Below are 12120 nucleotides of genomic sequence, written 5' to 3'. Positions count from 1 at the left end.
TTGAATACAAGTCTATAAACAAATCACAATCATAATTCAAGATAAATAATAAATCTAGTATGTTATTTTGGTTGGGAAACTCAAATGAGATCTCCTTTGAGTTGTATCTCCCCAAACAAAAACATGTATTATACCTTTCGTTGCACAACTCGGTCGTAGTCGAAGTCTCGAAGACGACTCTTACCGATATCAATCTGAAATGGCAATGTTGATACATATTCTATCAATCTCTAACTCAACTAAGACATTTATACAATCTATATCTAGTCTTGATACAAGTTGACGGCACAACAACGTGTTCTCGCGATACTAACAAATTCGAATCTCAACATATATCAACACATTATCAATCTAAACTCATCAACTCATAATCATCATTAGAAGCACATCAATCTGAATATTTTACTTCTAAAAATGCTAGAAAATAGCAACAATAGCATATGACATCCGTTCTTTGATCCGTTTGCGAATATATCATGTTCAATATGTCAAGAACACAATATAACTATCATATTACAATTTCCCCCACATCTCAATCTCAAATCATATCGAAACTGAGTAAAAGTTACGTCACCTTGTAGCTAATACGGAGGGGAGTTCAAAACCGAAATCGGATTAAAGTTTGGATGGCTAAATCTTGTTCAATCACAATTTAAAAGTATAAAGAAAAGTTGAAGCTTTCCTCTGAACTTCCGATTTCTTTTGCTGAAAATGAAGAGAGAATCGTGTAATGTTATATATATATTGCATGTCTACACACACATGGCAAATCCTTTGAAGTACACGTCTCGCGCATATGCGCGGTCACTACTCGCGCATATGCGCGAGACCTACTGGTCTCGGCAATGCAGAATGTATCACCTCGCGCATATGCGCCACTTTTCTCGCGCATATGCGCCATTGCTACTGGAGGTGTCGCGCATAGGCGGCTCTTCTTTCCGCGCATATGCGCCGATGCTACTGTAGGTGTCGCGCATATGCGCCACTTCTTTCCGCGCATATGCGCCAATGCTGGAATTGTCGTGCATATGCGCCACTTATCTTCGTGCATATGCGCCAACTGTTCTGTCCTAATTTGAAGATTTTCTCCTCTTGTCCATGTATTTCCTATTCTCATCTCAATTAACACTCCTCATTATATATATATGCATACTCATATATTCCGAGAATTATGTCAATGAGAACTAATAATCTCGAGCATTACATTTCTCCCCCTCTAAGAAATGATTTCGCCCTCGAAATCGCAGGCAAATTATCAAACATACATGACAGGTAATATAATCAATACTGAAAATTTACTTACATCATGTAAATAATTCAGGATGTTTCTGTTGCATATCCGCTTCTGTTTCCCAAGTCGCTTCTTCGATGCCATGATGGCTCCATTGGACTTTCACTAACGGAATAGTCTTCGTCCTGAGCTTCTTTTCTTTCCGATCAAGAATTTGTATCGGTTGTTCGACATAGCTCAAGGTCTGATCAAGCTCCGCTTCGTCAGGCTGAATGACATGAGAAATATCTGGCATATACTTACGCAACATTGACACATGAAAAACATCATGTATCCCGGATAACGAAGGAGGAAGAGCAAGTCGATAGGCTCGGTCGCCAATCTTCTCTAAGATCTCGTAAGGACCGACGTATCGAGGAGACAGCTTTCCACGCTTACCAAATCTAACAACACCTCTAAAGGGAGAAATCTTTAGAAATACTCGGTCTCCTTGCTCGAATACCAACGGTCTACGTCTGACATTGGCGTATTTGGCTTGTCTATCTTGTGCTGTCTTCATTCTCTTCTGAATGACTTTCACCTTCTCAGTCATGTCACGAATCATATCTGGCCCAAGTTCTGGTACTTCTGAGACGTCATCCCAGTACAGCGGAGATCTGCACTTCTTGCCATATAAAGCTTCAAACGGTGTCATCTCAATGCTCGTCTGATAGCTATTATTGTAAGAAAATTCGCAAAGAGGTAGAGAATCTTGCCAACTAGTGCCAAAATCTAGCACTACGGCTCTCAACATATCCTCTAAAGTCTGGATAGTCTGCTCTGACTGTCCGTCTGTCTGAGGATGATAAGCAGTACTCAGGTGTAATGTCGTACCTAAGGCCTGCTGTAAACTGTGCCAGAAGTGTGAAGTGAATCGTGGATCACGATCTGATACGATAGACTTCGGCACACCATGTAATCTGACTACCTCTCGAACATATATCTCCGCCATCTGATCGTGTCGATACGTCATTTTGTACGGAATAAAGCAAGCTGATTTGGTCAATCTGTCAATAATGACCCAAATCGCATCACAGCCTCTAGATGATCGAGGTAACTTCGTCACGAAATCCATGGAAATGTGATCCCATTTCCATTCTGGAATGGCTAAACTCTGAAGTAAACCTCCGGGCTTCTTCCTCTCGGCTTTCACCTGTTGGCAATTCAAGCACTTAGACACAAATTCTGCGATATCTGACTTCATCTGCTTCCACCAGAACTGTGTCTTCAAGTCATTGTACATCTTTCTGCCACCAGGATGAATGCTAAACCGACTATAGTGTGCTTCTGATAGAATCTGATGTCTCAAATCTGAAACATCTGGTACAACAAGGCGGTTATTCACATACAGTACATGATCACGTACTTGGTATTCTGACAAATGCCCTGATCTGACCATCTGAATCGATTTCTGCACATTCTGATCCATTCTTTGTGCTTCTTTAATCCTCCAAATCAAATCAGGTTCAACATGAATGGAGGCAAGTCGTAGTGGCCTACTTTCTGTATCAAATTCTAATCCAGACAAACAGCAGTTTTCAACTAACTTTGTAACACCTATCGTCGATAATGATAGGGAACAAACCTTTCGACTCAAGGCGTCCGCTGCTGCATTTGACTTCCCTGGATAGTATTTGATCTCGCAATCAAAATCTTTCAGCAGATCAAGCCATCTACGTTGCCGCATATTTAGTTCTGATTGAGAAAATAAATACTTCAGGCTTTTGTGATCGGAGTAAATCTCAAATTTCTCGCCGTAGAGATAGTGGCGCCAGATGTTTAATGCAAATACGATAGCCGCCAATTCAAGATCGTGAATGGGGTATCGAACTTCATGTGGCTTCAATTGTCTCGAGGCGTATGCGACCACATGACCTTGCTGCATAAGAACACATCCCAAACCTCTGTGAGAGGCATCACAATATACAACGAAATTACCCGTACCTGAAGGTATCGTCAGTACTGGAGCACTAGTCAGCTTCTTCTTCAATTCCATAAAGCTAGACTCGCAATCCTCAGACCATACAAATGGCACATTCTTTTGTGTCAACTGGGTGATTGGTTTTGCAATACTGGAGAAATCTTTGATAAATCGTCTATAGTATCCTGCTAGACCCATGAAACTGCGTATCTCTGGCACAGAAGTCGGTCTCGGCCAACTGATCACAGCTTCCACTTTACTTGGATCTAAAGCAATACCATCTCCAGATATAATATGTCCCAAGAAGACAACTCGATTCAGCCAAAATTCACACTTTGACAATTTAGCATACAGCCTTTCATTCCTCAATGTCTGCAACACAATTCTAAGATACTCTGCATGTTCATTTATGTTCTTTGAATACACCAGAATGTCATCAATAAAGACAATCACAAAATCATCCAAATACCTCTGAAAGATTCGATTCATCAAGCTCATAAATACCGCTGGAGCATTTGTTAAACCAAAAGGCATGACAATAAATTCGTAATGTCCATACCTGGTTCGAAATGCTGTCTTCGGTATGTCTACATCTCGAACTCTGAGCTGATGATATCCGGATCGCAAATCGATCTTAGAATAAACAGAGGATCCTTGTAATTGATCAAATAAGTCGTCGATGCGCGGCAAGGGATATTTATTCTTCACTGTCGCTTTGTTCAATTGTCGATAATCTATACACAATCGCATCGATCCATCTTTCTTCCGCACAAAGAGCACTGGTGCGCCCCAAGGAGATACACTAGGTCGAATATATCCCTTGGCTAGAAGATCTTTCAACTGTGCTTTCAGTTCTTTCAGTTCAACAGGCGCCATCCTATACGGGGCTCGGGATATAGGGACAGTACCTGGCATAAGATCTATGCTAAAATCTACCTCTCGCACTGGAGGTAATCCTGGGATCTCCTCTGGAAACACATCTGCAAACTCCCGTACTACTGGCAAATCTGCCAATGCTGGGCTCGATTTCTGTACATCTACAGCATACCCATCTGCTCCTTTCTGCAACAACATATTCATAGTCAAAGCCGAAATCAAGGGAATCCGAGATCTGGAACCCTTTCCGTAGAATTTCCACTCTTCTGCCATCTCTGGTCTGAATCTGACAATCTTGTGGAAACAATCCACGGTGGCTCTGTACTTGGTTAACATGTCAATCCCAACAATGCAATCAAAATCATCTAACCCCAGTACTATGCAATCTAGATCAATTTCATGACCCTCAAATTGTAAGATGCAATGTCTAACCGTAGTCACAGCTACCAAACCACTTCCCAACGGAGAAGTAATGGACACTACATCCAACAAAGACTCAACAGGCAGGGAATGCAATAATGCAAATCGTTCTGAGATGAATGTATGCGATGCACCCGTATCTATCAATATATAGGCAGGATAACCGCAAAGAGAACAATTACCTGCTATGACATCATCTGGGGCATCCTGTGCTTGCTCCTCTGTCAATGCAAATATTTGAGCCTGTTGTCGAGGAGGCTGGCTCACGGTCTGGCTACCTCTGCCTCTGGGCTGCGTCTGTGACTGTGGTGGCTGAAATGAGTGAACAGATGAAGCTTGCCTCTCAGGCTGAGCTACAGATGCAGATGACCCTGCACCTTGAAATCTATGTGAGCTTCTCTGGGGACACACTTTGGCGAAATGCCCCTGTTGCCTACATATGTTGCATCTCCCTGTCACTCCCTGGCACTGTTCAGTCGCATGTCTACCCCCACAAGAACTGCAGTAGACACCTGTATACCTTGTATTCGGATCGAAACCACTCTGTCTGGATCCACTGGAGCTCGACGAACTGCTCCCAGGTTTTTTAAACTGCTTCCCTTTTGCATTCAAGTGATCCTTTCGCCCGCTACTACTACCGCCGCTTTCAAATCTAAGAGGAAGTTGTGCTGGAGGTAGTGGTGGTCTCGGACTCGGGGCAACATACGGAACACTCCGTTGCCTAAGCAGTCCTGCTTCTGCCCCTTTGGCATGGTTCAATGCCTCAGCGAAATTGTTGGGTCTTCCAGTATTTACCAACGTAAAGATATCAGGGTTTAAGCCATTTATAAACTGATCTGCCACGGCCTCATCATTACCTGAAACGTGAGGTGCAAATCGAAGCAAGGAAGAAAATTTAGCGACGTACTCTTCGATGTTCAGTTGCCCTTGCCTCAAGTTTGCAAACTCAGCGCCTTTATCTTTACGGTAGGATATAGGGAAGAATCGCTGATAAAACTCTGTCTTGAACACTTTCCATGTAATCTCCGTGCCACGCTGTTCCAATGCTCTTTTGATGTTCAACCACCAATTCTTAGCCACGTCTTGCAGTTGATGGCCAATGAGTTTCACTCTTTTCTCATCACTGTATTCTAGAGACTCGAACAACATCTCAATATCCTCCAACCAGCTTTCACATTCGATTGCGTTTTCGATACCCCGTAAGGTAGGTGGTCTGAAGGACTGGAATCGTTTTAACAGAGTCTCCATGGGTGTAGCAGTAACGTCCATTGGATCCCCGGATGTGCTACCCTGTTCTGGTGCTGTGGGTCGTAGAGGCACTGCTGCTCTTCTAGGAGGCATGTATCTGCTATTCAACAAATTAGTATACAAGCTATACAAACTGTCTCAGCCCTCCTCTGATCATTTACCTCTGATCCAGAATCGGCTCTGATTCAGTCTTTACTAATACATGCTGTAATTCAAGTCAGGTAACATACAACATGCAATAATGAAAGCAATAAATCATGCTAGCACATCATAAAGAAAGGAAGAAGACTCGATCTACCCCGCTCATTCTATCTTATCTCACTCTAAAGGATCTATTGCTCTGATACCACCTGTTGTGGGGACCCGGGCTCTAACTCTGTTCTTTGGGATTAAATGGATCATTAATATAAAAAGTGGGTCAAATTTTTGCTTTACAACATTAATTCTAATGTATGTATACAAGCACAAGTTCTTTATTTATATTACAACATACAAACATATCTTGTTCTAGTACATTCATCCAACTAGTGTTTAATACAAAAGAGCAAATACAAATAGTCCAAGTCTACTAAAACAACCACTAGTCCTCTGCTGCGCCCGTAGTCTCCACGCTATATCAATCTCATCTCTGTCTCGACCCAGATCCTGCCCCACCTGTTGTTATGCACACATACAGACATAACAACAGCCGGAAACTCCGGTGAGAACAAATCCCAGTATAAACATGTATACATGCATATATCAAACTAAACATGAAACATGCTATAATGAATGTCATCCATATAAACATGCAATGCAATGCGAATCAAACCATGTCTGGACTCGACTCGACTCGACTAGAACTCTAGGGATCCCGGTGTGAATAAGACGATCTATCACCTACCCTCCCAATCGGGGTGACGGTATGTCTTATTCCTAGACTTCGGCCTGATCTGTATCCACATCTACAATAGGAGAATGATCTTCCCCTAAGCTGTGATATCACCGAACATCTAGAAGTTTGACGGATCTGTCAAGACTCCCTATCTTAAATGCAATGCACAACAATATGTAACCAATGCATAATCATCTCAAAAGATTTGAATACAAGTCTATAAACAAATCACAATCATAATTCAAGATAAATAATAAATCTAGTATGTGATTTTGGTTGGGAAACTCAAATGAGATCTCCTTTGAGTTGTATCTCCCCAAACAAAAACATGTATTATACCTTTCGTTGCACAACTCGGTCGTAGTCGAAGTCTCGAAGACGACTCTTACCGATATCAATCTGAAATGGCAATGTTGATACATATTCTATCAATCTCTAACTCAACTAAGACATTTATACAATCTATATCTAGTCTTGATACAAGTTGACGGCACAACAACGTGTTCTCGCGATACTAACAAATTCGAATCTCAACATATATCAACACATTATCAATTTAAACTCATCAACTCATAATCATCATTAGAAGCACATCAATCTGAATATTTTACTTCTAAAAATGCTAGAAAATAGCAACAATAGCATATGACATCCGTTCTTTGATCCGTTTGCGAATATATCATGTTCAATATGTCAAGAACACAATATAACTATCATATTACAATTTCCCCCACATCTCAATCTCAAATCATATCGAAACTGAGTAAAAGTTACGTCACCTTGTAGCTAATACGGAGGGGAGTTCAAAACCGAAATCGGATTAAAGTTTGGATGGCTAAATCTTGTTCAATCACAATTTAAAAGTATAAAGAAAAGTTGAAGCTTTCCTCTGAACTTCCGATTTCTTTTGCTGAAAATGAAGAGAGAATCGTGTAATGTTATATATATATTGCATGCCTACACACACATGGCAAATCCTTTGAAGTACACGTCTCGCGCATATGCGCGGTCACTACTCGCGCATATGCACGAGACCTACTGGTCTCGGCAATGCAAAATGTATCACCTCGCGTATATGCGCCACTTTTCTCGCGCATATGCGCCATTGCTACTGGAGGTGTCGCGCATATACGCCGCTTCTTTCCGCGCCGATGCTACTGTACGTGTCGCGCATATGCGCCACTTCTTTCCGCGCATATGCGCCAATGCTGGAATTGTCGTGCATATGCGCCACTTATCTTCGCGCATATGCGCCAACTGTTCTGTCCTAATTTGAAGATTTTCTCCTCTTGTCCATGTATTTCCTATTCTCATCTCAATTAACACTCCTCATTATATATATATGCATACTCATATATTCCGAGTATTATGTCAATGAGAACTAATAATCTCGAGCCTTACAGCTATTCAGATGCAGACTATGCAGGATGTAAGCTTGATTGAAAAAGCACAAGTGGATCATGTCAGTTTCTAGGAGACAGACTGATTTCTTGGTTCAGTAAGAAGCAAACATCCATAGCAACTTCCACAACTGAAGCAGAATATCTTCCTGCTGGAAGCTGCTGTGCCCAACTGCTCTGGATTCAGCAACAACTGAAAGATTATGGTGTTGAAGCAAATGAATCGCCAATATTCTGTGATAACACGAGTACAATTGCTATTACGTATAATCCAGTTCTTCATTCCAGGACTAAGCACATAGATGTTAGACATCACTTCATCAGAGATCATGCTTTAAAGAAGAACATCAGATTGGAATACGTATCAACTGAACAGCAAGCGGCTGACATCTTCACCAAACCACTGGCTGAGACTAAGTTTTCTCATTTTCGCAATATACTTGGATTAATTGATTTATCCTAATTAATTATTATTGCTTGTAATTCATATGTTAGCCTTACTGTCTTCTTACTGATTACTTAAATGAGTTGCTTATTCTTATGAATTTTTAACTGATGTCAGTTAGAGTTTCAGTAGTTCTTGTGTTTGTATCTCATACAGATCATTGCAAGCAGGAACAAAGGAGAACAACGATAAAACAAAACACACATTTTATTAATGAAAGCGGGTTACATTTTCATATTTTTTGCCTCCACATCAGCTATCCACATACTCAACCAAGCAGCTAGTGCTGAAGAAGAGGTTTTGCAGAAACTGTGGGAGGAAGCGATGCGATGGAGGATCTCCAGCTCCTTCCGAAGAAATAGTTGATAGAGATGCCCATCCTTGAAGATGTCCACCCCTGCAGGAACATTCAAGAGCTCCCGCACTTCTCTTAGTTGGGCCATCCGTTTGAAGGTGGTAACCCGTCCAGAGTAGTACCGGAACTCCAACTCCTGCAACTCCTCCCAGTAGGAAAGGCTTGAGTAAAAGACTTCGTCCTCTATGGCCCTTTCTGGCCTGCAGTGAAAACGGAGAGACGCTTGAGCTTCTAGCACCAGCCATTCTTCTTCTCTATGAAATTATTTGCTGAGATAGCTGTGACTAACCATCTTAATCTTATTTATAGGCCAAGATGAGGGAAATGAAAGGACACTTCTTTAAGTGACGATTACTCTGCCAAGCACCAGGCTCTCCTTTAATCATTTCTGTCTATTACCGTCATTTTTTTTTCTGCATTTATTAAGGGGGAATAATGGTCTAAGAGGTTAACTGAGAAGACAGTTGTTAGTGCATTTTCAACTGAAAGGACTCAGTTTTACTAACTGATCATTCAGTTGAATACTTCACTAATCTTCTCATATAAGTTAACTAAGTAAATCTATTTTATTCCAAATCAATGACGTGACTGTCTGCTAAACTCATGATGAATTTCAGTATATGAGGTGGACTCATTTTTTACCGCTCAAATTGTACACACGCTTATAGCACACGTACACACTCTACTTTTTCAAAATTTCTACGGACTGACACGTGTCCAGAATTTGAATGGTCACGTACATATGTACCATTACCCGCCTTGATTCAGTTTCACCTTACATTTATCCACAAACTTTTGAGAGCAAGAACTATCTCATCCTTCGAATTTTCTTTCAGGAACTCAATCAGTTATCAATGGCAACCCAAATTCCCGCTTTTATGCTGAACGCTATGGCCATTAATTTTGGATCCATCTTATCCTTCGGCGATGCTGAAGTCAAGAAGGTGTTTCAGAAACTTGAAGCTGCTGGACTCAAAACATTTTTAGGACAATCCTCGCAGGACATTTATCCCAAAGAACTTCAGGATTTCTACTCCACTGGGATGATTAATTCTGAAGGTAACATTATCTCTACTGTCAATGGTCAGTCGCTGACCATCTCTGAAGACTCTCATGGGGATGTATTTTCTTTACCCTCTGATGGAGTGGCACAACTTTCGGATGTTAAGGCATCTGATATTGAAGAGATGCAAACTCTTCTCTCTGCTGATGGACGGAAGATTAAAGTTTCCGATCCTAAGAATGAACTGAAGCATGAAATTCAGTTGCTTGCTGATGTAGTTGCTAAGGGGCTTTTGGCAAAAGCTGGATCATTTGCTGCCCTCACCTTAGAAAAATTTCAAGCCATTTCTGCTATTATGGCTGACCGCAAACTTAACTGGAAGCACCTTATCTTTACCATTCTGAAGAATATGTTTTTATCCTCAATACAGTCCAAAGGATTTGCTGTTCAAATCAGTTATGTGTTGAAATTCAAGGGATTTGTGGCTGATGATTCTGAAAGGTCATCAAAATTTAAAGTGTTCAATGCAAAGAATACGATGCCACACAAAACCAAAATGGATATAACTCCTGGTCAGTTTGTGCAAATCAAACAGGAGATTGGGACTCAGTTAGCAGCTCCTAAATCAGTTAGAAGGCCAAAACCTGGGGTCAACTGAAGGTCGCCAAAAGAAAATTAGTGTTGAGTACATCTGAGTCAGAAAAGACTCCATCCCCACAGATCACGAAGAAACCAAGAACCCAAAGGGTTAAAACAACTTCGGAGGTATCCATTCCTATTGATGCAATGATTTCTTCAACTGATCAGCAGCCTATAGAAGCAGTTCCTCCGCAGATCATTCCACAAGAAGCTTCAATTGGTACCAAAAAGGAATCAGTTAGGATCAAAGCTCCTCTGATTCAGATATCTCGTCCTACTGTTGTGGCACCTGCTAGACCTAAAGGCATAAAATTTGTAGAGCAGGTGGAATCTACTCGAACAGGACTGAAAATTCCTCATCTTTTGAGTACTGATAAAGGGAAAGGAAAGTTGATTGAAGAGTCCAGACCCACCAATCCAATTCAGACTCATATTGATATTGTATGGGCGAAAGTTAACAGTTTTGCTGCTTCAAAAATTAAGTCCTATGATGCTTGGACAGCCTACCGCACTGAAGTTTTCACCAAGAAATTGAGGAAGAAGTCCGAATTGAGCAAATTCATCAAGCTGGAGGCCTTTGTGCTCAGGACAGTCAAAGCTGCCTCGATTGCTCAAGCTATGGAGAGGAAAAGTTATCTTTTTGATCAGACAAGAGCGAAGAAGTTGGCTCAAATTGTTGCCAAGCTAAAGACAAACTACTTACCTAATAGTCCTACTGCCTACGCTGATCAAGCTGTAATCACTCAGCTCGACACTGATCTCATAGGACTGCTATCCCAAATCAAGTTCTGGGAAATGAATCAAGAACTGGTTCTCTATCAAGAAGATTCAGATGATGATGACGAGGAAACATTGGAGGAAGCACCCTCTGAAAGAACAGAACCATCATCAGCCTTAGCTTTTGTTCCAACTGAAGAGCCAGCTCATGATAAGTCTCTTTCACCTACTGTTGAACAACAAATGTATACTGATGCTGAGCTTTCCTTCGCACACATCAATGAAGTTATTCAGGCCGTTGTGGAAGAATCACAGATCAATGCCCCCATTTCTGACAAAGTTGATCAATCTGCTGATCAAATCAATCCAGAAGCAATTATTTCTATCGAAGAACATGTTCAGTCAGATCCATTTACTGATCAAGTTATCTCAACTGATGTGCCAGTTGATTCTTCAATCCCTTCAACTGATGTGCCAGTCAATTCCATTGATCACCCTTTAGAGGCACCAGTTTCTGCTGTGTCACCATCTGCTGAACCAAATCATCCTTCACCACCTCGGGATCAAGGAGAAATTACTACTGCTGATACTTCAGTTCGAGACGCTGCTGAAACAATCTCAACTGATCAAGCCTTGATAATTTCTGAACATACTACAAGTGAACCAAGCACTTCTCGACAATCTCATCCTCCATCTTCCGCAGATTTTGATCTTATTTTTGAAGAGGTTCAAAATATGCAAGACAGTATGAGTCAAATGATTTCTGCCATCTCGAAGATTCAAAATACTCAATTATCGCATACTCTGAAGTTGGACGATAATCAGGAATCGTTAAAAAGTCTGAAGGATATTAAATCTGCTGCTTCCGCTCTTTCTTTCGCTGTCAACGACATTCAGAAAAATAGAGGAATTATTTCAAGTTTGACTGCCACTCAAAACTCTATTAACCGAC

The sequence above is a fragment of the Primulina eburnea genome, chromosome 18, assembly GCF_022965805.1.
Source record: "Primulina eburnea isolate SZY01 chromosome 18, ASM2296580v1, whole genome shotgun sequence".
In the NCBI taxonomy this organism is placed as follows: domain Eukaryota; kingdom Viridiplantae; phylum Streptophyta; class Magnoliopsida; order Lamiales; family Gesneriaceae; genus Primulina; species Primulina eburnea.
Note: the sequence above shows the minus strand (reverse complement) of the source record.